Source organism: Mustela nivalis (assembly GCF_964662115.1).
Source record: "Mustela nivalis genome assembly, contig: HAP1_SCAFFOLD_1677, whole genome shotgun sequence".
Taxonomy (NCBI): domain Eukaryota; kingdom Metazoa; phylum Chordata; class Mammalia; order Carnivora; family Mustelidae; genus Mustela; species Mustela nivalis.
This window is the reverse complement of record NW_028134987.1, coordinates 68,236-96,079: the sequence shown is the minus strand read 5'-3', so window position 1 is coordinate 96,079 and position 27,844 is coordinate 68,236. Positions and strand designations below refer to the sequence as shown.

The 27,844-nt window shown below is 35.7% G+C and overlaps 2 pseudogenes across 2 annotated transcripts; both read right to left on the bottom strand.

Annotated features, from left to right (window-relative positions):
- Window positions 1-10,753: 10,753 nt before the first annotated feature.
- LOC309857998 (small ribosomal subunit protein uS5 pseudogene) lies at window positions 10,754-11,684 on the bottom strand (annotated as a pseudogene). The gene has a single exon. The product of its transcript is annotated as a small ribosomal subunit protein uS5 pseudogene (transcript).
- A 14,011-nt stretch (window positions 11,685-25,695) lies between these two features.
- Window positions 25,696-26,989, bottom strand: LOC309857999 (heterogeneous nuclear ribonucleoprotein A1 pseudogene; annotated as a pseudogene). Its single transcript has one exon. The product of its transcript is annotated as a heterogeneous nuclear ribonucleoprotein A1 pseudogene (transcript).
- Window positions 26,990-27,844: the final 855 nt, after the last annotated feature.

The window sequence follows — 27,844 nt, the reverse complement described above, 5'->3', positions numbered from 1 at the left end:
ATTCGAATGTGGAAGAACCTTGAGCACTCCCTCATGGTGGATCAGCTACCCTCTGTGGAACTGCATGGAGATGTGGCAGCACAAGCCTGCCTTCACCCTCTCATGACCATCCCCCAAATGGTTACATGCGATAAGCAAACAGTGCCTCTTGAGGAAGATGGGCATGTTCCAATGGAGCCCCGAGAGGATGCACAATGTGTTAACAAGGGGTCAGTACAGCACGACAGACAGCGGATGCTGCAGGTTGGTGAGGAGATCCAGGAAGGCAAAGAACAGGAGAATGAACAAGGAAGCTCCAAGCGAAGGTCGGGCATTTTAGGATGGTGGGAGGTTCTCTATACCTGGCTGCCCTCCATAGGAACCTAGGTCCAAATTCAATAAAACATCCTTTGGCCCCAGTCAATTATTGTGCACTGTTTTTGTCTTTGTTATCTTATCGAACATGCACATGCACGTTTGGACAGAGAGGCAGAGAGATCCCAATCAGGGGGTGGAGCTGGAGAGGGAGAAGCTTACTTGCCCCTGAGCAGAGAACCTGAGAACAGAGTCAATGCCAAGGCCCTGGAATCATGAGTTGATCTGAAGGCCGCGTCTGAACTGATGGACACAACCCGGGACCCAACAATTGACTTCTGAATACCTCCTGGTTCTAGACAGAACCGCTGCTCTGTCATTGTTCAGAAATGCAGGGGATAAGGATTTTGGCTTGGCTGCTGTTGCTTGAGCTATCCGGCCTGCTTCGAGAGCTGGTATAGCTTTTCCTCTTGAAGTCAGTGACTGGGCTATGGACAAACTATTCTCCGATGCCTATTTGCCTAAAGAGAATACCTCCATGCCTAGATTTTCAGGGGTAATGGCACTATGTCTTTAGGTGCTCCGCTTCTGTGGAAGGTGTTGGGAGTCCTCTGTGCCTCTGATTCTGGACCACTTTCTCTGCTCCCAGATGAGCGTCCTTTTCAGCCCCGAGTTCTCCAATCTAGGATAAGCCCTCTTTTCTTTCTCTCACTCTTACTTCACCTACAAGAGGCACCTCTTTCATTAACTTGGTGATTCCCTAAGCTCACTATCATGTTCCATCAAAGAATACATTCAAATGGCCAACAGACACATGAAAAAATGCTCCACATCACTCGGCATCAGGGAAATACAAATCAAAACCAGAATGAGATACCACCTCACACCGTTCAGAATGGCTAAAATGAACAAGTCCGTCAATGACAGATGCTGGCGAGGATGTGGAGAAAGGGCAACCCTCCTACACTGTATGTGGGAATGCAAGCTGGTGCAACCACTCTGGAAAACAGCGTGGACGTGCCTCAAAAAGCTGAAAATAGAACTACCCTATGACCCAGTGCTTGTAGTACTGGGTATATACCCTACAGATACAAACGTGGCATTCTGAAGGGGCACATGCACCCAAATGTTTATAGCAGCAATGTCCACAATAGTTAAACTATGGAAAGAAACTAAATGTCCTTCAACAGATGAATCAATAAATAAGATGTGGTATATATGTTCAATGGAATACTATGCAGCCATCAAAAAAAATGAAATCCTGCTATTTGTGATGACGTGGATGGAACTAGAGGGTATTATGCTTGGCGAAATAAATCAATCTGAGAAAGACAACTATCATATGATCTCCCTGATATGATGAAGTGGAGATGCAACATAGGCAGTTTCGGGCGTACGAAAAAAAAATAAAAAAAGATGGTATTAGGAGGGAGACAAACCATAAAAGACTGAATCTCACAAAACAGACTGAGGGTTGCTGGGGGGAGGTGTGTTGGGAGAGGATGGTGGGGGTATGGACATTGGAGAGGGCAGGTGCTATGGTGAGTGATGGTGAGTGCTGTGAATCACAGACCTGTACCCCTAGGGATAAAACACATTATATAAAAAATTTTAAAAAATAATTTAAAAAACCCATTAAAGAAAAAACACAGATTGCAAGCCCAGAGCTAATCTCATATTCAATCAAAACTTTTGAAAGTTTTCCCCTTAAAGATCAGAAAAAAGACAAGTGTGTCCATTTTCACTACTCTCATTTGACACAGTAGTGGATGTCCTAGCCAGAGAAACAAGGAACACAAAGAAATAAGAGACTCCAAAAAAAAAAAAAAAAAGGAAGAAGTAAAATTTTCTTTTTTTGGATAACATGAACTTACATGTTAAAAAATCCTAAAAAATTCACAAAAAATTTGAATAAACAAATTTAGTAAAATTACCAAATACAAGATCAATATATAAAAGAAAGGAATTTTGTTTTGTTTCTTTTTTTTTTTATGGACTGCTTCCCAGTTTGTCATGTCATCCTTGTTCAGTGATCACGCTAATCTTCTCTGCATCATTCCAATTTTAGTATATGTGCTGCCAAAGTAAGCACAAGACAGGAGCATTTTAACATTCTAATGATGAACTATCTGAAAAAATAAAGAAAACAATCTAATTCACAATAGCATCAAAAATAATAAAATACTTAGGGATAGATTTAACTAAGAAGATGAAAGATCTGTACTCCATAAACTATGACATTGATAAAGAAATTGAAGGTGACAGAAATGGAAAGATAGCTCATATTTATGAATGGTAAGAATTAACATTGTTAAAATGTCCATACTACCGTAAACCATCTGTAAATCCAATTCCTATCAAAAATCCAATGTTAGGGGCGCCTGGGTGGCTCAGTGGGTTAAGCCGCTGCCTTCGGCTCTGGTCATGATCCCAGGGTCCTGGGATCGAGCCCCGCATCAGGCTCTCTGCTCAGCAGGAAGCCTGCTTCCTCTTCTCTCTCTGCCTGCCTCTCTGCCTGCTTGTCATCTCTCTCTGTCAAATAAATAAATTAAAAATCTTAAAAAAAAATCCAATATTATTGTTTTACAGAAGTAAGTAAAGAATCCTAAAGTTTATATGAGACCATAAAAGACAACAAATAATCAAAGCAGTTCTGAGAAAGAATGAAGAAGGGAGATTACACTTCTTGATTTGAAACTATACTACAAAGCCCTCATGCTCAAAACAATAAAGTATACTGGCATAAAAACAGACCAATAAACAAGTAGAACAGAATTGAGAGTCCAGAAATAAATTCTTTCATACAGTCACCTAATATTTGACAGGGGCCAACATATGTAATGGGGAAAGATAGTCTGTTCAATAAATGATATTTAAAACTGAATAGTCACATAAACAGTATGAAAAGGGAACCTTATATCACTCATAAGTCTGAACTTGAAATAGATTAAAGACTTAAAGGTGATGCATGAAACTAAATTTCCTAAAGGAAAACATAGGAAAAATTCTCCTTGACATTGGTCTTGCCAATAGTTTTTTGGATACCAGACTAAAAACACAAGCAAAAAAAGCAAAAATAAATAAATGGTATTACATCAAACTAACGTTTCTGCATTGCCAAAAAAAGGGAGAGAGAATGAAAACACAATCCACAGAATGTAAGAAAATACTTACGAATCTTATATCTGAAAAGAGGTTAATAACCAACAGATACAAATAGAAAAAAATATATGATTAAAAAAATAGCAAAAGGATCTCAATAGACTTTTTTTTTTTCAAAAAAGTTATATAAATGACCAACAGGAGCATTAAAAAGTGCTCAACGTAAAAATCTCAGGGCAAAGTCCTTATGTTGTTGTTGTTGTTGTTTACCTCTGAAAAACACAGCAAGATATTAGAATATATACTACCAAAAAATTGAAACTAACCAATTTTGGTAAATATTGGGGAAAACGGGGAACTTATGCACTGTAATAGGGATATAAATTTGTATGGAAAACAGTATGGAGATTATTCATATTATTAAAAGTAAAATTACCATATGATTCAGTAATCCCACTTCTAGGTATCTATCTAAAGAAAACGAAGTTCACTGTTCAAAGACATATCTGCACTCTTATGTTTATTATAAAATTATTAACTCTAAGCAAGAGATGGAAATAACTTCAGTATCCATTAATGGATGAATGAGTAAAATAAGTATGGTAAATATATACTACGGAATACTACTTAACCATGAAAAATTAAGAAATACTGCCATTTACAACAGCATGGATGGATCTTGAAGGTATTATTCTAAGTGAAATATTTCAAAGATTTTATATATTTTTTTAATTTATGTATTATGATATCCCTTACATACAGAATCTGAGGAAAAGGAAAACTAATGGAAACTTAGAGTTGAGTTGACAAGGAGTGAACCTGGGGTGGAGTAAGGTGGTCCAAGGGTGCAAACTTGCAACTATAATATGAAAAAGTTCTGGGGATTTAATGTACAGCATGATGATCATAGTTAATAAGATATACATACTTTTTTTTATTGTGCTTCCCTTTATTAAACTTTGCATATATCACATTCTTACAAGTTGAAAGTTTATAGCAATCTTGTATAAAAGAGGTCTGCTGCCACCATTTTTCTAACAACATTTGTTCATTTTGTGTCTCTTTGTCACATGTTGGTAATTCTTGCAATATATCAAGTTTTTTCATTATTATTGTATTTGTTATGGTGATCTGTGATCAGTAATTATGACCCACTGAAAACTCAGAACTAGTGTACTTAAGGTATATACATTGTTTTTCTTTAAAAACATAATGCTTTTGAACAGTGCAGTATAGTTTTTATTTTTTATATGCACTGGGAAACATAATTTTTTATATGCACTGGGAAACCAAAAAATATAATAATTTGACTTAGTTTATTGAGATAATCACTTTATTGAGGCAGTCTGGAACAAAACCCACAAGACCTCTGAAGTTTATCTCTACTATACTATATACATAAAAGTTGCTAAGAGAGTAGATCTTAAAATTCCTTATGATAAATGCATAAAAAACAGTGGCAACTATACAAAAAAATGTATTAACATTTTTATGTAGATTATATTGCAATAAAGATGTATACCAATTTATCAAATTGTACAAAATTTACACAATGTTAAAGGTTTGCAATGTTATAAGAAATCATTTCTTAAATTTACAAATATGTCGATTTTTTTCAATAAACCTGGAAAAAACTTTTTGTAGAATTAATCTATTTTTCAAAAAAGGAAGTAAGGCAGTAGAAACTGCAACTAACTCTGAAATAATAGAATATAAAATCCATTTTCATTATATACACTGTGACAAAAAGTATTACTTAGTTTACAATGGAGGAGTACTTATGAAACATGAAGGATGGTCTATAAATAAGGCTGAAAGAGCTCAGTTTTAAGGTTTAAATTTAAAATCTTCTTTTGAAATACTAAACTGACCACCCAGTGTTCCAAACATCAATGTCTTAACTGCATGAATTTATTTCATACAACTCTATAATCTAGTTTCATAAGAAAACAGCATGCAAATTTTGAATAAGACAGACTTGCTTAAGTTTCATGTTCAACAGTAAAGGATACCTCCCTAAAAACAAATAGAAGACAAATCAGCATATTTATTATGATAATTATTATTCATAAAGAGATTCATATTGAATTAGGGAATATATATCCTCAGAGGGGGTAAAGTAAAATGAAATTTATTTTGGTAAATGTGTCTATGAATAGTCAATACAATGCCTCAATATAAATGAATATTACCATTTTGAACAATTTAATTACTATTACTAGAATTATTATAAGTATAAAAATAGCTATCATTTTAGCATGGAATATGAGATTCTCATGCTCCATGCTTCATCACATACACACAACAACGCAGCATAATAAGTATTATCATCACCATTTCATGGGTGAAAAAACTGAGGCTAACACATTTGGATAACTGGTTTATGATTACATGGGTAGCAAAAATGCATCACACTAATTTAGGCTTTATGATTTCAGAATTGTACTCTTACCATTGCACATTCTATTACTCTGTAAATACTTGGCCTGTTTTCATTTGGTTCTTTAATTTTATTCATGTGGTGATGGCTTAAAGCTTCATTTAAAGGAAGCTTAAAAATTTCATTTAACCAAAAGCTCCCAAGAATTAAAAATGTCATTGATCTAATGTAGACATGGATATCATTAGTTAATGGGTAACTATATATTTTCCACTCTAGTGAGATAAAAGAGTATTTTTCTAAGTTTTAGTCTCTCAGTGTTAAAAAGGACTTTGTTAAAATAGAAATATTTAGACAAAGGTGATCAAAAGTCTGGATCAGGTCACCTTAAGGTAAATATTAGGAAACTGAGGAAACAAATGGAGATTTGAACACTGAGCTATGATATAATGAATGGTTTCAAGTATTTAGTAGAGTATAGAAAAGCCCTTTAAAGCCTGGTCTTAGCCTAGCATTGCAGCTTCTGGGATATCTATCTATCATCTATCTATCTAGATATAATGTGAAAACTTTTTTAACTTAAAGATTTTGAGAAATAGAACATAATCAGCACCATAGAAGATCTGTTTATGATAACAACCTAGCCCCTCCTCCCAGTTTGTTAATATTCTCTCTTATTTAATGTAACATTGTGCAAATAGACCACTACTGATCTGCTGTTATGAATGAAATAGCTATAATCATCTGTTTGCATATCCTGGTGAAAATATTCATTTAGTTCCATGTTGTATTTCTAGGAATGGACCAAATTTTTATTTTTATTTTTAAGTTTTCTAAATATTGTCCAACTTACCTCAAATGTTTTTATTATGGGCACTTTCATTCTTTCACATTCTTGCAAGGCAATTTTACTGTTGCCCAATATGGTAAGTGTGTAATAGTATGTCATTTTAGGTTTTAATTTATTATTAATTTAATTTAATTTAATTCCAGATTCATAATAAAGATAAACAGTTTTTATATATGAGTGGCCATTTGGATTACCCTTTCTGAAAAGTGCATGCTCAAATCTTTTGATATCTTAACATTGTGTCATACTGACTTCTTTAATAGTAGATTTTCTGAATGAACTTTAAGCTGTGTAGGTCTTCTCTATTTTATTTTGAACTTGTTTTCATTTCAAAATCTTTATATTTATTTTCATAATCTGCTTTTATTTTTCTTTGTCTATTATCTATCTATCTATCTATTTATTTGCAAGCAAGAGAGAGCTAGCAAGTGAGAGTGCAGGGAGGGATAGAAAAAGAAGGGAAAAGAATCTTAAGCAGGCTCCAGGCTCAGCACAGAGCCCAACTCTGGGCTCTATTTCACAACCCTGACATCATGACCTGAGCCAAATGAAAAAGATAAAATAAAATTAAGGTGTTAAAAAAAAAAGGAAAAAGAATTGGAGGTTTAATTAAGTGAGCCACCCAGGCACCCCTGTGGTACCTTAAATTAGCTGTCATATTTTTAAAGTTCTAGAGTATCCATTTGTTCATTTATAAAACCTTTCTCAATATCATTTTTAGTGTCAGTTTTTGGTTCAATTTGCTTCCCCTCTCATTTCTTTGAGCAGAGTAATCAAGCCATTTTACAATCTTTATTGATCATTTTAACATCATACTTAATCCCATTTTGTCTATCAAATCTTGTTAATGGTTTTTCTTTGTGTGCTTTGTTACATTTTGCTATGTTCAAGACATTATATTTGAAACTCTTATTGAGTAGGGATAATTAAGAGCTATAATAATGGTATGGTCCTCCTTGGTAGGATTTTCTCTTATATCTGAGACTCTACAAGACAATCATACTCCAAATTCAGTGATTGACTTTCTCAGTTTACACAGAAGGCAAGGTAGGCTATAGTCTTATTTCTGCTTCTCCTTGTGCTTTGGGGATCTCAAGTTAAATTTGGGTTGTACCAAAGTCCTCAAATTTGATTGCTGCTGGATTTTGAATTTTGTTTCTCTAGTATCAAGAGTCTATGAACAACACAGCTCAGTGTGTTTTAGCAGTTTCAAATGCTCTCATAGCTAAAATGGCTTCAGGGCATATATCTCTAGGCTCTCATTGTATTTCGTATTTTGGCCCAGTAATCCCTCACTTATTTTTATAATCATTCTGATATTTTTAACTTTAAAAGCTATTTTGTCTGGATTTTTAGTTGTCTTAAGTAGGAGTTTTTAGATCACCATTACTAGAAGCAACAACAAATATACATGAAAATATCTGCAGTAGTTTATCACATCTTTATGGCTTTGAACTTCCATAAGCTGAGGCATCCTTCTCTAATCACTTAGGCAAACTCCAATTTACCCTTTAATACAACACAAGAATTGCTTCATTTAAGAACATGTTCAGGGATGACTCTTCCCCACTGTTCTTACCAACATTCCCACACACTCTTTGCTACCCAAAGCTTGTTTATGAACTTTCGTTAGGTATATCAGCGTGACCAGAATTTTGCTCTATTGTATTTTTGTCCTTTAGAGCTTTAATTAAATATGAATTCCATAGAAAGTCTGTCCCTTTTCTTTCAAACCTGGGTTAGTTATTTCTTCTCATTCTTTGTCAGAAGTTACTTTATTAGAGAAACTTATAGCTCTATTGTGACTTTGGAGCCTTTACAGTTTTTCGACTGGAAAAATCACCCATCCCTGAGATTTTTACGCAGCTTCCTAGCTGATATTATTCAGAAATCTGTTCAAAACAGACTTTTTCAGGGAGGCCCTTTTGGACCACTCAGTTTAAAAACCTCTTCTCAATCACTGCTCTTTTAAAAATGTGCTTATTTAGTTCAAATACGCATCTCTATTAAAGAAAAATCAGTACGTTTTTTTTTTTTTAAAGTTGGCTTACCTATTATCTATCTCTCCCATTAAAATGATTCCTCTGGGCTGGGGTTTTGTTGTGCTCATCTTAGGCCAGGCACTCAATAAATTGTCTCTGAATGATTGAATTGTTTGACTCCCTTGCTAGATTCTCAACTTCATGAGGCCAAGGATTGTTCTATTCAGTCCTTCTTTATCCTCAATGTCTGTTATATTGCAGTCACTTACATGACTAATGGGAAAAATCACAGAAAGAAAGAGTTCAAACTACATAAAAACCCCGTAGGTTCAATAACACAAAGCTTTCTAAAATTATTTAGCCCAGGAATTGAATACTGGCTGCACTTTTGATTTTTTTTAAATGGTATTGAATTTAATTTAAATGGAAATACTGGAATGGTAGAATAATAAAAAAATTATAAAAGCAACTTGCTCCTTAAAGTAAGAATTATATAGGGCATCTCTTCTAGAAGCAAAATTTTCAAATGACAAACATCTGAAAGCATAGAAGGAGAAGTAAGAGTGTGAATTGTATTTCAATGCTCTTTTCTTTATATTCAACAAACAGCTTCATTCACACACCTTTCCAATTTTTTCAACTCTTTTGACAAAGCCTTCAGAGGAGTTACTGCTGATGACAACCATCACAGCCTAACAGGAGAAATTTTATAAAGAAAAATAATAGCATGTTTTTCCCAAATTGTTAAGGATATGGTGAAGCTCTGTCGGATTCAAAGGAGGAATGTGCAATTCCATGCTATATATAATAATAACTTGTTTTAATAGTGGCTTTGCAATTTTTCAGATATATCCATTTACTGAAACCACTATCAAATAAACAAAAACAAACAAATGAACAGGGGTTCGAGACAGAAATTATCTAATCTAAAAATAGCACATGTTCACAGAATACACAACACATATCCCAAGTACTACTATAGGTTTCAAGTAATAGTCAAAACAATAGTAAACATGATTCAGACCCTACCAGTCAAATCATAAATGGGACCTTAACTGTAAATCCTTATCTTTAGATCAAAGCGGGTAATTGGGGGCTGAAGATACATTATAGAACTAATATGTTATAGAACTCCTCTGAAATGAGTCATTTATTCCATCACTTTTCCTGCACAGCTGCTGACCCATGTTTTGGTTCCTGGAAATAGCTGCTACCCTGTCATACTTCTTAAAAGCACATATATTGATAACTCTACTCATTCCTCCATTCCTCTGTGACTGTCACTGTGTTAAAATGTGGAGTCAGCTGACTCACTTGTGATGGTAATAAAGTAGATGAGTTTGCAAAGTATTTTGTTATTTCTAAAAATGCAAAAACCAAATTACATTGAAATCATAAGGGGTGTTTCAGGGAGAGCTGTAGGATGTGGTTTCTTGTGTAATCCACAGAGATTAGCTCCAACACATATTTAAACTCTCCTCTAGGAGCAACCTTAGTGGTAAAGCAAGAAGATAAACAGATGTATACACACCCTGGCACAAAATTATCACTTATGTTTGGCTTCCTAGTCTCCTCGTGTTACTTATTTATCTTAACTTCTCTCTGAAATCAGGGAACACAGAATCTCAATCAGTAGACATTTTTCTACTGAATTACCCAATAGTCCGATCATACCCCTAATACTTTTTAAAATTATTTCACTCATAATCCCAAATCTGCTTTGCTTCCTCATCTTAGTACACTGTAATTTGATTTCAAAATGAGGACGGTTGTCAGTAATGCCACATTCATTCATCTATTTTACAATTCCATGTGCTTATAACTATGAAGATATGTTAATAACATCCATTCCAATAAGCCACCCTAAATTTATTATCATGAAACAAGACCTCAAGAAAGAGAATTCAAAATCATCCATGTATTTGCAACTTATTGCAATAAAGCCTTTATCAATAGACTTCCCTGTGCACATGGTGGTCAAATTGCTGGTGAAAACCAGCCAGATCTATTACAAGCTTTCTCATGGCTTCTAGGTAACCCAAGTGAGCCTTTATTGATACTGGGAAGGGATAAAGCAGGGAAGGGATAAACAGTGCTATAAGATTTGGCTAGACAAAAGTAATGACTCTCATTACAAAGTGAGTATTTTTTTTTTCAAGCTTTAGTTCAGTTTATTTTTCTTGTATAAAACTATGTAGTAGCCACAGCTGGAGCCTGGGTCCTCTGAACAGAGACTCTGGTGTGGGTCTTCACAAGATGGTCCGTGAACTCCTGATAGGGAGACTTGGTGAACACAGTCTCCTTCCAGAGATCAGGGGTGAGATAGCTGTAGGTCTTGGAGATGGCATCGAAAGTAGCCTTGGCAAAGTTCCCTAGGGTGGCAGTGCAGCCCCTGGCCGAGGTGTAGCAGTCGTCAATACCAGCCATCATCAGCAGTTTCTTGGGCACAGGGGCCGAGACAATGCCAGTGCCTCTGGGGGCGGGGATGAGATGCACCAGCATAGAGCCACAGCGGCCAGTCACCTTGCACGGGACAGTGTGGGGCTTGCCGATCTTGTTCCCCCAGTAGCCTCGCCGCACAGGGACAATGGAAAGCTTCGCCAGAATGATGGCTCCGCGGATGGCAGTGGCTACCTCCTTGGAACACTTGACATCCAAACCGACGTGTCCATTGTAATCTCCGATGGCGACAAATGCCTTGAACCTGGTCCGCTGGCCCGCGCGCGTCTGCTTCTGCACAGGCATGATCTTCAAAACCTCGTCCTTGAGGGAGGCTCCCAGGAAGAAGTCGATGATCTCAGACTCCTTGATGGGCAGGGAGAAGAGATAGATCTCCTCCAGGGACTTGATCTTCATGTCTTTGACCAGGCGGCCCAGCTTGGTGATGGGGATCCACTCCTTGTCCGCGGCCTTGCCCCCGCGAGCTCCACGGCCTCGGCCCCGGCCCCGACCACGGCCCCGGCCCGGCCCGGCCCCGGATGCCGCTGCCGAAGCCACCGCGGAAACCGCCGCGGCCTCCCATTCCAGGGCCCCCGGGCCCTCCGGGCCCTCCCGCAGCACCGGCGTCATCCGCCATTTGGTGTTCTCTCGGAGAGGAAACAAAGTGAGTATTTTAAAGCAAAAGAGCCTGTTGGGAATATTGTTTTATAAAATAGTGGTTTTTTTTATTAACTTTTTAAAATTCAATTAGGTAACATATAGTGTACCAATAGTTTCAAATGTAGATTTCAGTTATTCATCCATAGCATATAATAGCTAATGCTCAGTACTTACTGTTATAGCTTCTTGAAAGCAGAATTTTAACCCACTGAGCCACCCAGGCGCCCTTGAAAGCAGAATTTTAGATCACATTTTCTGATTACTTCCATGTCGTACAACACTTTCCTGCTAGCAACCTTCAAAACATACTGTTTGTTAGAGGAATTTCTTTAATAATAAATAAATAGGAATTCATTTAAATTTATAAATATATAAAATAAATAGGAATTTATTTAAATTTATTTAAATATTACACACTGTTTCATTGTTCATAAATAAGGTGATGATATTATAGCCATTAGTTGGTAGCACTGATATATCACTATCTTTTTACTTCTCAGTGCATTCTCTTTACACAAATAGATATATATTTAAAAAAATGTGGATCTGTGGCAAACTTGTAAAAAACCCTATACAGTAAAGTTTATCATTTTAAGTAATCTCAATTATCTTCCTCAATTGTGATAGTATATCCTTCTATCTAGGCCAGATATTGTATGAGGGATTTGAAGAGACATACTTTTCTAAATTTCACTTTTCTCATCTGCAAAATGCTTATCATGATCCTACAAAAAAATACACTTATAATTTTTAATGAAAATTTATTTATTTATTTTAAGATTTTATTTCTTTATCAGAGAGAGTGGGCGAGAGAGCAAGCACAGGCAGACAGAATGGCAGGCAGAGGTAGAGGGAGAAGCAGGCTCCGGCCGAGCAAGGAGCCAGATGCGGGACTCGATCCCAGGATGCTGGGATCATGACCTGAGCCAAAGGCAGCTGCTTAACCAACTGAGCCACCCAGGCGTCCCTTTTGATGAAAATTTAATCTGTATAAACAATATATTTGCTGTAATGCGTGGTTCATGGAAAACATCTTTTTTAATTATAAGCAGTATTAGAAATTAAGTAAATGTGTCTATAATATTTAAAGTTTTAACACATAATTCCACTGCTTTGCCTTATTTTCTCAAATCCCTTTACCACTTTCACTGACAGAGTCAAATGTACTTTTTCTACTAGTAGCCAGCTCTTTGTCTTTTGTCAGAAAGATGCCCTTGTGAATTATTTATAATAGAGATATTAGCAATAATAATAATAATAATAATAATAAATAGCAATGAAAATGTTAAAAAAAAAGTTTTCTTAACTAATTAGGGTTCTTAGACATCAATTAGAGGAACCACCTCGGGCAAGCAAATTAATCTGCAAGACATTCCCAGAATTAACAAGTCAGTCAGATACAGGGTTGTCTGTAGACTGAAAAGAACTAGGTTTGGAAAATAGGTAAGGACAGTGAAAAAAGTGATCAAATTTTTGGGCAAAATAAACTCTTAGGTGTCCTTTCAATGGAGTCCTGTTCATTATGTAGCAGAAACTCTGGAGATTATCTCAATCCATTGGAGTCACCCCGTTTATTAGCTTGCTATTGACAAAGTTATTTACAAACTGTAGAGCAAGAGGTTATAATGGAGAAAACTGATGGTAATGCACAGGATTCTTGTTAACAATAATGCAAGTTAGTGATTTTTCATTAGAAAACATAAATTCTATAACCCAAATTATGGGCCCAGAGCACTTCTGCTGCACAACTCTGCTTATATCCCAAATAACCATGTGAACTAGTTTTAATATCTGCTTCTCTTATTAATTTTTGAATAAAAATTCTTGACACAAGTATTTTATAATTGTGTGATAATCATGAATTTAATTTTTGGAGAACAAAACACACTTTAGCATAACTAGGTTTGTTCACAGAACCAGCCTTGATAACACACTTCTATATGTTAGAAATGCTGTAATAAATGTAGAATATTGGGCACTTGTTTGGTATTCTTTGCCATGTTTTGCACTATCTAAAAAGAGATCAGTGAACTTGGACTGGAGTTAGTAGACATGGAAGAAAATAAAATATTACAGAGAAGAATACTCTGTGGTCCACAACCTAAACGGCCTGGGATTCCCATCATTTGGATCCCTGTAGCTTTACAGAAGTCAATTAAATTTTTGTATCTCTGATTAAAGTTGTTTCCCCAGTACTTTTTCAAACATCTCTTGTAAAGTATTGTTTCCCAGAAAAAAAGGGATTTTGCACATGTATCTGCCTTTGTCTCTGGTCATGATCTCAGTCAGGATCCTTGGATCGAGCCCCATATCGGGCTTCCTGCTCATTAGGGAGTATACTTCTCAGTCTCTCTCTGCAGCTACATCCCCCTGCCCCACTCATGCTCTCTCTCTCTCAAATAAATAAATACAATCTTTAATTTTTTAATTAAAAATAAGATAAATAAATTAAAATAAAAAGTCTGGGCTTACTGCCCCATTTAGCTCCTTTTGTTTTTTTGAGTTGTATTTAAAGCAGCATGAGAGAACATGAGGCTCTCAAACTTAAAAAAAAAAAGGAAAAAATTGAGTTTTGTTAGGATTTAAGATCTTGTCTGCTAGACAAAAACGTTGGCTTTGTTAACATGTGAAAATTATCAAAAGGGAATAAGATAGAATTCTAATAATTTTTGTAGAAATTAAAAATTTTCTCCAACCCAATTACGTACAGACCCATTAAGTAAATTCATTCCAATGTCCCAAACCAACCTTTTCTAATAGTAATGCATCTGTGTAAACAGGGTCAACCCAAGGAATAAATAAATATTATTATTTTTTTCCTGTCTCTTCCACAGTCTCATCTGGGTATATTGGTAGCAAGCCAATTATCTATCTTATAAGACATGATATCATAAGGAAGGGTATTCTGTCCATTTGGAACAACTGAAAATCATTGTAATTTTATCTTGGTGCAGTAACTTGAGATGGCACAGTGTGGTTTATGAATATATTTTATTTTTTTTTTACTGGGAAGAAGAGATTATAGAGATATTGGTTATCCAAGAGAGACTGACAGGTGTTGATAGTTGCCAGGTCAATATCCATCTACTTTTTCCTTTAGTATCAGAAAGCACTGAGGGATTGACAACAAGGAAACTTAAAACAACATCAAATATTTTATTGTCTCTTTTCTAGTTACATTGTAACCATATGACAAAGTATCAGTCGTACAAGATATCATTCTCTTTTACCTCTATCTTTCTGCCAGAAATGTGGGCTTAATAGTGAGAACTCCAACAGCAATTTTTGCAACTGTGAATAAAAAGCCATGAAAACCTCTAAGATAGTTCACTTGACTTTCTTAAGACTCTGAACCAACACCAGAAAACACTCTCTGTAGTCTTCTTGTTAAATGAAAAATATGGTTAAACCACTTTTGACAGTCTACTACCTACAGCAAACTGTAAATCTTAATTGAAATATGTCCTCTCAGCTGTGCTTAAGCAACTGAGTCCTGAGCTTTTCAGGTTTTCAGTCTGAAAGAGTACACCTTGGGTGCTCTGAAAGGGAAGAGAAACGACACCCTGTTCTCCATATAAATTAAAGAAGAGAAATCTGTGCATTTAAGTGGGCCATATAAAATTTATCAAGCAGTTATCTCCTAACTCCTTCCTATCCAAATTACCTGATATGCTCTCCCTACTCCTTTATTCCATGTTACTGCCTTTTCACAACATGTCTTCTGTTATTTCCTTCTTGCAAGCTAGTTTTGATTTCTGCATCTAAAAAAATCAACAATCATTGTGTATTTCAATTCCCATTTTCCTCAAATGCATTGATTCTTCTTATCTATTACTCTTTTCTCATACTCAGTGTCTTTGTCTTTATGGGGTTTGTACTTTGCTTTTCCCCATCCTTTACTGCCATTATATAATCAATCTAATAACTTCTTAGAGAAAGTTAAAAATTCCCGCATAGCCACACGTGAACACAAAGTCACTGATTTTTAGCAAACCTATAAGATAGTCAGACATCCATTCAATTTCTTTTTTTTTAAGATTTTATTTATTTATTTGACAGAGAGAGATGACAAGTAGGCAGAGAGGCAGGCAGAGAGAGAGGAGGAAGCAGTCTCCCTGCTGAGCAGAGAGCCTGATTTGGGGCTCGGTCCCAGGACCCTGGGATCATGACCTGAGCCGAAGGCAGTGGCTTAACCCACTGAGCCACCCAGGCGTCCCTCCATTCAATTTCTTAACTGAGTCCCAAATGCATCCTGACTTCTAACCTAAACCTAAGCTCTACTTCTTACACGTTGTTATATGACCAAATTCTTTCAGTTCAGTATTTTGTAACATTTAAATATTAATCAGTTGATGCTTTGTTTGTGTATTTCTATGAAAATAATTTGAATACTGTAGATTTATTGTTATATTTATAGGTTTATAATCAAAGTTTCATCAGTTGAAGTTTTTGGAAATTTCAGATATAATGATTAACCTAAAATGATACTGCCTCAAATCCCTCTGATATCAAGGCCCAACACCTGATTATAGCCAAACCTGTGGTGGATAGTTCCATGGGAAATTGCAGTTACTTAACACTAATAGCATCTCATGTTCTCTCTCTCATTTTAGAATGTCTCCAACACAACCTGAAAGTGTAGGAGAGTTAATGTCCTCTGAGGACAGCTCTCAGTGAAGTGGAAATAAGAACCATAGGTAAAATTGTCAGTTTTCAGGTCTTCATGAGGACAACTTAAAGAAGTTTCTCAGGACCTTTCAGTAAAAGCAAGCCTTCATTTTCTATCCACAACAATTATATCAACAATGTACCTCTTTGACAAAGTTGCTTCTTCACTGTATTACTTTCCCATTCTTTTCTACCTTGGATAATCTCCCAGATAAACTAACAGTACTCAAATCCTTTGTCCTACTCTTTGCTCTCAGGATAAATGGAGCCAAAAGACTTAGATTAATATCAAGTTCTGAATGGGATCTTAGAGCTATTTCTGTCCAGATTTTCATAAACATAGGGACCTTTGAATTATCAGGCTATAAATAAGTTCTAAATGGAGGGGGCAAAAGCAAAAAGTAGAAATTTTTATGTTTGATTTTTAATCATGATTAATTGACTTTATTGATTATTATAAATACTAACATTATAAAAGTGTGGATCTTTGTAAAACAATGTCATATTGTAAGAAAGAAGTTGCATAATCCTTTTGAGAATATTAAACCAAGTGTTCAGGTGCCATCTAATTTCTTGTTTAATCCAGAACTTTGGTGTACATCATCTTGAGGAATAGGATTTTGAAGTCCAGACAGACTAAGAGAAAACTGATCCAAATGTGTGTGTTTATATTTCTGCTTTTGTTGTAAAAATCAAAGTGTGATTGCTGGTTTAAAATGGTAAAACTAATAATGTTCATGGACTCGATTATAAATTTTCTAATTGTATGGGAAGAATCCAATAAACATAGAATTAATTGATTTGCAAATCCCCAAAGAGCTACAGGATCAGGTAGTGGTATGTTCTGATTCAACAGCATCATAATGCAGCATTTTATATGTGTGGCTAATGGATATTTTCATGAATGTTTGCTAGCTAGTCAGCCAATACAGAGAAATATTAGGTAGCGTAATTACTCACAGTTGTGTTTAATAAAATGAGAGAAAATTATCAAATGACACTAATAATAATAATCCTATAGCAGGCTAAATATTCAATGATAATTACAAGTATTAATCTAGCTTTCTTCCCTGATTATGACTCTGCTCTCCTTTATCATAATGGGAGTAGCAGATTGTCTGCAGTGAATTGTGAAAACGCAGCAGTGACTTTGGCAGTGAAGGCCTCCCATCAATTTTGATAGGTTAAAATGATTCTGGTTGGTCTTGAGCAAATGTGTCAATTTTTTTTTTCTGTGTGTGTCATAAAAGAAAGAAGCAATAGTAAATTCTTGCTGTTATTCCATGGAGCCAATAAAATCATACTGCCAACAAGAGGCTGTTGACACTATAGGTGTAGTTAACTGTCTTGAAATACTACGCCTGGAAATAAAATCCTAATATTTCACATAACCTCTTTTTTTAAAAGAAATAAAACAAAACAAAACAAAACAACTATACTGCTTACATTTAGGGCCCTGCTGTTGTGTAACTATTTTTGAACATGTCTTCTGTAAGTGTATATATATATATATATATACATATTTTTCTGTGCAATAAATTCATTTAGAGATAAATTTGGATTACTAATTATTTTGGGGGAGGCGTGGTATTTGTGGCTAGTCTTACAAGTAAAAAGGACTAAAAGAAAGAAGAAAAACATTTTTTATTACAGCATATTTACATCTGTCCAAAGTACTTATCTACTATAATACTGACTAATGTATAATACTGTACACAAAGAAAGAAGCTAAATGAGTTATAATTCAGTCAGTGTATAGCTGGCCATTTTAAAACTTACCACTGAATCTTTCTGGTATGCAATGTGATATCTGGCAATCTGGTCCAGTTCATTACATCAGGTCATTTGTATGTTCTTATTACCATTTTGATAGCATAGCACATTTTATAACCCAGACATTTTACAATGGAACTATGATGCATGTATTTTCAAAAGTATAGACATACATGAAGCTATGAGGTCAAAAAAGATGAATGTCCGTAGTACCATATAGACTCAACAAATAAAAGTGTCCAAGGGTCTGAGTGTGACTTATGAATATTGTATAAGATTAGGCCAACATGTGGTTTTGATATAAATAATCTGTTCTTAAATTAGAATTACAATCATTGAGTACAGTGTTGAAAATGGCAGATAGATTTTAGCTATCTTTGCTCACTAGGGAAAATGGAAAAATGTTTAGTTTGGTCAGATTTTCACTTAACTTCTGAAAAATCTTACATTTGAGAGAACCCTTCTGAAATAAGAATCCTTAAAGACATAACCCCTTTGGCACAAGTTTTCAAGAAACTTGTTTGATGTTGTAGACAATTCTATGGCACACGTACTGTTCTAGATGTTTCATGCCAATAATATGTAAGCCATACCAAGGCTACATATACATATAGAGATGTTCCTCAGCTTACAAGGGGGCTATGTACAGAGAAACACATAAAAAATTGAAAATGCATTTAATACCCCAAAACTATCAAATATCATAGCTTACCTTAAGCTTATTTAAACATACTCAGAACACTTACATTTGCCTGCATTTGGGCAAAATCATCTTAAGCAAAGCCTATTTTATAACAAAGTATCAAATATCACATGCAATTTATTAAATATTACACTAAAAAAAGAAGAATATATATATTCTATATATATATTCTATATATAGAATGCTTGTAAGAATATCAGGTGTTCACCCCTGTAATCTTCTAGCTGACTGGAAGCTGTGGCTCACTGCCGCTGCCCAGCATCACAAGATGGCACCATATAGAACAAGAGTTTCAGGTGGTAGGTGTTGTAAGTTTTACCCAAACTGACATTGGTTTTTGTCATCATATATGTCAAGTAGTTTTCTCAGGTTTATTTTTAGAATATCCTTGTATAATGAATATTTACACTGATATCTAGTATAAAAATCTTGCAATTTAACATTAGAAACATTAAGATATTGAAAATCAATCTATTTCTTTAATTCATTGAAGACATTTTTGGCTTGTTTCCAGTACTTTCTTACTGGTTAAAAAATGAATTTGAAGTAGTCTGGATTTCATTATTATATGGCACTTTCCCTTTGATGAATACAAAGACGATATTCTATATTAGCTATCTGAGAAGAATTTATTTTTTTAATTTTATTTATTTGTAAGAGAGAGAGTGAGAGAGAGCACAAGCAGGGGGAGCAGCAGGATGAGGGAGAAGCAAACTCCCGGCTAAGCAGGGAATCTGTTGCAGAACTGAGTCCCAGGACCCTAAGATCATGACCCGAGCTAAAGGCTCAGGCGTTTAACTGACTGAGCCACCCAGGTGTCCCAATCTGAGAAGAGTTCTGTATGCTATTCCTATTAATATGCAGTTTAAAGTCTAGGTAATTAACTTAATATTTTAGTGGCTATTGCATAGATAGCACTATGTTCCAGGCAGAGAGTAAGAAAGAAATATTAAATCAACCATATTCTATGCATTCTAAATGAAAATAATTAATCGATCATAAAAATCCTTCTATTTATGGAATATCAACTTATAAGCTTTCCTCCATATGAACAATGCCAAATACCAGAACAAAGGGTCATCTAATACAAATAAAGGATAGAATTAAAGAATTCTGGTAAGCCATTTAATTTTGAAAAATGGTGTTCTATTGTTGCTGAGTTGTGGTTTTCAGTTACATAATATCTGATAAGTGTAGAAGTAACATGAGTGTTACGTGAGATGAGAAATGGTATATAATTAAGATATTTTTAAAAGTACAGATAAATACAAATTTGTAAACATAGCATTATGGAGGAGTAAAAATAAATGATAGCTACACACTCTAAAGTGAATAAAACTTGGAAAGCTAATAGAGAAGTAAAACAAGGACAGTGCAAAAAGTATGGTACATTTTTATGAAGTTCAAACAAATTCTGTGAAATCATAGATGGACTTAAAGATACTATTATGTATCAAATATTGTAAAAATTAAGCAAGGAAATAGCAAACATAAAACAACCAAAGCATACAAACTTGGGTAGATACAAGAGGTGTGATCATGTTCTACTTCATAAAGAGATGACTTAATAGATAAATACAAGTAACTAGACTTTTTAGAAGTTAATAAAACGTTGCCTGTTATTTCTTAGTAATATAAAATATATGGTTTTCTAACAAAAACGTTTATCTTAAAATATTTAAAAATAAATTTTAGGCTACTCCTAAGGTTATATTTACTTTTCCACTGTAGTAAAAGCTGGTTGTTGTAGTTGTATTTGTTTGTTTGTTTTAGTCTCCTCCTAGTTTTTATTATTATAATGTGGAATGAGGAATGTTAGATTGAAAAGTGAATTATTTTATAGACAAAAATCATTACTTGATTCACCTCCTGGTACAGCAGATGGAACTCCTGAAAATATGCCCTTTTGCCTTATGGAAGAGTAACAGTTATGCTTACTTCTGAAACATACTTGGTGGTGGCCCTAAATAGTGACACCATAGTAAACATTTTGAATATTTGCAATTAATTTTTATAGTCATAGGGCTCCAAAAGGCACTGCAGGTATCTTAGCAGGTATTTCAATAAGGCTAAAATTTGCCTGACTGTTTAAAAATATTAGCAAGGCACAAAACATGGCAGAAGTATTGTCCTCAGATATTATTTTTTTCCATATGCTCCTGATTCCAGACATGACAAGTTATTTTTCAAATATTTATTATAAAAGTTTTTATTTATTTATTTGACAGAGATCACAATAAGGCAGAGTCAGGCAGAGAGAGAGAGGAGGAAGCAGGCTCCCTGCTGAGCTGAGAGCCCGATGTGGGCCTCGATCCAAGGATCCTGGAATCATGACCTGAGCCGAAGGCAGATGCTTTAACCTACTGAGCCACCCAGGCTCCCCCATGACAAGTTATTTTGATAGATGTATATACAGTGTATTTTCCAGTTATAAGAAAAATGGTTCTGCTATTTTTAACCTTTTTAAAAATTAAATAATTTTTTTCATTGAAATTTTATTTTTTAATGTTTTACTTTTCTTTTATTTTTTTTTAAAGATTTTATTTATTTATTTGAGAGACAGAGATCACAAGTAGGCAGAGAGGCAGGCAGTGAGAGAGAGAGAGAGAGGGGGAAGCAGGCTCCCTGCGGAGCAGAGAGCCCGATGCGGGGCTCAATCCAAGGACCCTGAGATCATGACCCGAGCTGAAGGCAGCAGCCCAACCCACTGCGCCACCCAGGCGCCCCAATGTTTTACTTTTCAATATACTACTTAGAATATAAAACCTATTCCATTTTGTAAGATGTTTACCATTTAAAAAATGGTAATTTTCTCATTGTGTCTTCCCCTCACATTGCTTTATTTTGAATAAAAAATTTCACAATAAACATAACTGATGCTTTCCTTCTGATGGTCCCTCTGTTGGTCATATTGTATATGAGCCATGACAATTAGTTTTACAAAATTTATTGATGTTTGTTGATATGTTTTATCATAACTAATTTTCCCTCCCTTATCTAGATTCCCCAGCTTTCAGACAGGTGGACACTTCAATAAACCATACCCAAGGGATGTATCAAGTACTTCTTAGACATTCTCTCAGATCCTTGAGGTCTCATTTTGCCTAGGGATTTGCAATAGGTTCTGCCAGAGGCACCACTGTGACAACTGATGTCCATGGTCTATCTCCTGCTAAGCTCAAGAGGTCACTGGTTTCCAAGTTTATCTATAAAATTAATGCATTCCAGCAAGTTCTTTTTTTTAATATTAACAAACTTATTTTAAAGTTTATATGGAGAGGCAAAGACTCACAATAGTCAACATAGTGTTGAAGGAGAACAAAGACTGAGGACTGACTTCAAAGTTTACTAAAGCGATTGGGCGCCTGGGTGGCTCAGTTGGTTAAGCCTCTGCCTTCCGGCTCAGGTCATGATCCCAGGGGCCAGGGATCGAGTCCGGCATTGGGTTCTCTGCTCAGCAGGGAGCCTGCTTCTCCTCATCTCTCTCTCTGGCTGTCTCTCTGCCCATTTGTGATCTCTCTCTCTGTCAAATAAATAAATAAAATCTTTAAAAAAAGTTTACCATAACGATAATTGTAAGCATGATATTGTAATACCACAGAGAGACTAGATTAAAGCAACAGAATATATATATTCAATTATATTTTATATTTAATAGAAAAGCAAAAGCAATACAAGAGAGCAAAATACAATCTTTTAAACAAATGGTTCTGTAGCAATGGTGAAGCTAAATCTAAAAATATAAAATAAAATAAATCCAGGCAGATATCCTACACTCTTCACAAAAATTAACTCAGATTGGATTATAAACCTAAACATGAAACATGTAGAAGGTAATATAGAAGAAAATTTAAATGACCTTGGTTTTCGCAATAACTTTAGCTACAAAAGCACAAGCACTGAATTTAAAAATGTCTACTCTGTGAAACACAATGCCAAGAGAATGAAAAGGCAAAGCACAGACTATGAGAAAAAATTTGCAAAATACACATCTGGCAAAGGACTGTTAATCAAAAATACACAAAGACCCCTAAAAACTCAACAATGGGGGAAAAACCGGATTAAAAATGAGCCAAAGGCCTTAGCAGATACCTCACCAAAGAAAATATTACAGATGGCAAATAAGCATATAAAAAGATGCTTCACATCATATGTCATCAGGAAAATGCAAATTAAAACAAAAAAGAGACACCAGTACATACCCAGAATCCAGAGCACTGACAACAGAACACGAAATGTTGGTGAGGATGTGGAGCAACAGGAATGTTCTTCCATGTGTATTGAGAATAAAGAATGGAAAACAACTTGGCAGTTTCTTACAAAACTAAACATATTCTTGCCAGATGATTCAGCAGTAGCAGCTCTTGGTATTTATCCAAAGAAGATGAAATCTATACCCACAAAGATGTCTATAGTAGTTTTATTCATAACTGACAAAAGCTTGGAAGCAACCAACATATCCTTCCATAAGTGAAAGGTCAAAGAAAGTGTAGTACATGCAAACAATGGAATATTATTTAATGCTAGAGAAATGAATTACCAAGCTATGAAAAGATATGGATATAAATATTTAATAAATATTTGATTTTAGGCTTCTACCAGTCTATCAATGTTATTAGTATATTTTAACAGTGAATGCTCAGCATTCATGAATTTACCTAATAAAACATTTTGGGTTCAATATTTTAAATACTTCAACCTCTATGATTATATTCCTAATAATTTTGAATTGGGGTAAATAAACCTTAATTTTTTGTAACTTGTTTCTTATTGCAAGAGAGCTCAATGAAATTTTAGAAAATAAAAATTTACAAAAAAAAAGTTTAGTTTATTATTGCCAAATAATTTAAAACTTTATCTTATATTCAAATACATATATTTTTCTAAATTGATTTATATGCTACTAAAACCAAAAACTTTTAGTTATACTAGATTTCATATCCTGCAATCAATGCCAGAAATCCATCTGGCAATGATTTGTCTTAAATAGAGTTAAGATGGGTGTTATTACAATGCAAGATGGAAACAAAGATAGTATAACAATAGGTGATACATAACTTTTCCGTTTTGATCAAGTTACTAATCTACAAAAGGCTTTTATCAGTGACAGACTTGGGAATTTAACAAAACTTTTAAACTAGCATGTGCGACTCATTCCTAGAAAACAACACAATCAATAACACTTTATTTAGATTAAATCATGACTATTTCTCCATTTGAATAAAAAAGGTAGCAACCCCAATAAGTTTATTGAACATGAAAAGTTGAAATGCTATAATGCTCCTAAGGAATTAAATGATCCAGTCAAGAATAACTAAAAAAGGATATAAATTACCAAAGTGTTTGTATAATTGTAATGTACAACAGCCCATTATCGTTCCATAGTGTAGGCTTGTACAAGAACTCTATAAAAGAACTCCACTTCTGGGCGCCTGGGTGGCTCAGTGGATTAAAGCCTCTGCCTTCAGCTCAGGTCATGATCTCAGGGTCCTGGGATCGAGACCCACATCGGGCTCTCTGCTTAGCAGGGAGCCTGCTTCCTCCTCTCTCTGCTTGCCTCTCTGCCTACTTGTAATCTCTGTTCTGCCTACTTGTAATCTGTCACATAAATAAATAAAATCTTTAAAAAAAAAAAAAAAAAAAAAGAACTCCACTTCTAAACTGTGGAAAATATGTTCCCTTTTCCCCTATATACAACTATTAAGCCATTCATTTAGCTTTTAAAATATCCACTTAATACAGGCTTTTTACACATTTGAACAGGCAGCAGGGCTCTATTCTTATCGCTTACATCTGAAGGATAGACTTCTAGCGTAAGAGGTAAAGCCCATAAAGGAGCCCAATAATAACAACAAAATACAGTTTAGTGAGCCCTTACAATCTGCCAGCTACCTTTCTGAGAATACTTCAATTAATAAAACATATAAAATACCTGACCACAAAGAGCTCACATTCTTTTGAAATATAATAGTGAAATAAACCAATAATAGAGGGGCACCTGGGTGGCTCAGTCCATTGAGTGACTGCCTTTGGCTTGGGTCATGATCTCAGGGTCCTGGGATGTAACTCCCCAGCAGGCTTTCTAGGCAGTGGGGTGTTTTCTTCTTCCTCTGCGCACCCTCCCAATTCTCTCTCTCTCTGTCTCAAATAAGAAAATAAACCAGTAATAGAATAATGATTGATGGTTGATGGTGATAAGTGATACAAAGAAATACAAGAAAGGTAAAAGCCATTGGAGAATGCTGGGATGAAAGTTAATTTTATTTTGTGTTGGGTGGTTATATCTCATTTATGAGATGTTATTTGCACAAAGACCCAGGAAGTGAAGGAGAGTGTTATACAAATATTAAAGGAAAAGATTGCTCTAGGCAGAGCAAGTAAGTATATAGACTTTGTGTGAACAGCTTGTCTGTTACTTTTGAGGAAAAGCAAGGAGGCCAATGAGGAGTTCATAGTGGTGGAGAGAGGAAGAACGTATTGATGTATGACCTTCTAGTACATTGAAACGCCTTCAGTTTTTATTTAATATGAAAGGGGAAGATACCAAAAGTCTTTCAACAGCAGAATAAAATCATATGACTTGATTTTTAGGTTAAATTGCTGTACCAAAATAAATTTGCATGGAGAAAGGAGTGCAGTATGTGTGGAAGTGGGGTTATCAATCAAGTCAATAATTCAGGAACATATGATGGTGTTTTTAGCATGCTGGGTGGTAATAGAAGTGGTGAGGTATGGTTTTCATTGTGTATATATATATATATATTTTTTTTTTTTTTTAAAAGACACATTTATTCAGCGTCATGATCAGACTATTACATTTAGCAATCAACAGCATGGGTGCAAAAAAAAAAAAAATCTACATTAAAACCCTTTGTTGGAATGCTTTACACTTTCCACAGAACAGAAACTAAAATAACCTGTTATACAATTAGTCACAAATACAGTCCTCGAGTTTTTTTGCCCATACACATGAGTATTGTCTAAAACATGTCTTCTTTGTAGCAGCTAGGCCCTGCCACCACTGTGCTTGGCTGAGTTCACAAATCTGTTGTAACCTGTAGCTTCCCTGTCACTTCTCTGGCTCTCCTCTCCTGCTAAGCTTTGTTTCCTGGCAGTAATTAAAACCTTCTGCCACTGCCATAGCTGCTGCTGCTGCTGGAACCACCATAGCCACCTTGGTTTCGTGGTTTGGCGAAGTATTGGCCTCCACCACCATAAGGGCCAGAGCTTCTGCCTCCAAAATTGCCTCCTTTCATGGGTTCAAAATTTGAGGATTGATTGTTGTAATTGCCAAAATCATTATAGCTTCCACCACCTCCAAAGTTGCTTCCATCATTACCAAATCCGTTATAGCCATCCCCACTGCCACCATATCCACCACCACCTCGACTGCCACCAAAGCCACCTCGACCACTGAAGTTTCCTCCGCGACCAAAGTTGTCATTCCCACCAAAACCACCTCCACGACCACCACCAAAGTTTCCAGAACCACTTCGACCTCTTTGGCTGGATGAAGCACTAGCCATCTCTTGCTTAGAGAGCGCTTTCCTTACTTCACAGTTGTGGCCATTCACAGTATGGTATTTTTGAATGACAATCTTGTCTACAGAATCATGGTCATCAAATGTTACAAAAGCAAAACCTCTCTTTTTGCCACTGCCTCGGTCAGTCATGATCTCAATCACTTCGATTTTCCCATACTGTTCGAAATAATCTCTTAGATGATGTTCTTCAGTGTCTTCTTTAATGCCACCAACAAAAATCTTTTTCACAGTTAAGTGGGCACCAGGTCTTTGAGAATCTTCTCTTGAGACAGCCCTCTTTGGTTCCACAACTCTTCCATCCACCTTGTGTGGCCTTGCATTCATGGCTGCATCCACCTCCTCCACAGTGGCATAGGTGACAAACCCAAAGCCTCTGGAGCGCTTGGTGTTCGGATCTCTCATTAACACACAGTCCGTAAGTGTTCCCCATTGCTCAAAATGGCTCCTCAGACTCTCATCGGTTGTTTCAAAGCTCAGACCTCCGATGAAGAGCTTCCGCAGCTGTTCAGGCTCTTTGGGAGACTCTGACTTAGACATGACGGCGGTGGGAGGGGAGACTTTAACGATGCTTACTCGGCGGCGTCCACAGGCAGAAAGCTCATTGTGTATATATTTTGATGGTGAATATTCTGGTGAACAGGATGGGGTATGTGCAGGACAGACATCAACATTTATTTTACCTGCACAAACAGAAGGGTGGAGTCTTCATTCCCTGATATGGAGAGAACTCTGAGTTCAAATGTTCTTTCTCATTAAATGGCATAGTGATGATGAGGATTTAGTCAGACAGTGAAAGAGAGCAGTAAGCATAGTGTTAAGCGGTAAGACATTATAATACATTGGAACATCAAAAAACGTTGTGTTGGATCATCTGTTTATGTGAGTAAATAAATAAATAAAGCTTCCTGGGGTTCTGATAGAGGTAAAGAAGACTGTATATGATCCAAAGGGGCACGTGCACCAAATGTTTATAGCATTAATATCCACAATAGGCAAACTATGGAAAGAACCTAGATGTCCATCAACAAATGAAATATATATATATATATATATATATATATATATATATATATATATATATACACACACAATGGAATACTATTCAGCCATCAAAAGAAATGAAATCTTGCCATTTGCGTTGACATGGATGGAACTGGAGGGTATTATGCTTAGCAAAATAAGTCAACCAGAGAAAGTCACTATCATATGATCTCCCTGATATGAGGAAATGGAGGTGCAATGTGGGGGGTTTGGGGAACAGGAAAAGAGTAAATGAAACAAGATGGGATCGGGAGGGAGACAAACCATAAGAGACTCTTAATCTCACAAAACAAACTGAGAGTTGCCGGGGGGGGGGGGTGGGGAGGTTAGGGAGAGGGTGGTGGGGTTATGAACATTGGGGAGGGTATGTGCTGTGGTGAGTGCTGTGAAGTGTGTAAACCTGGCGAT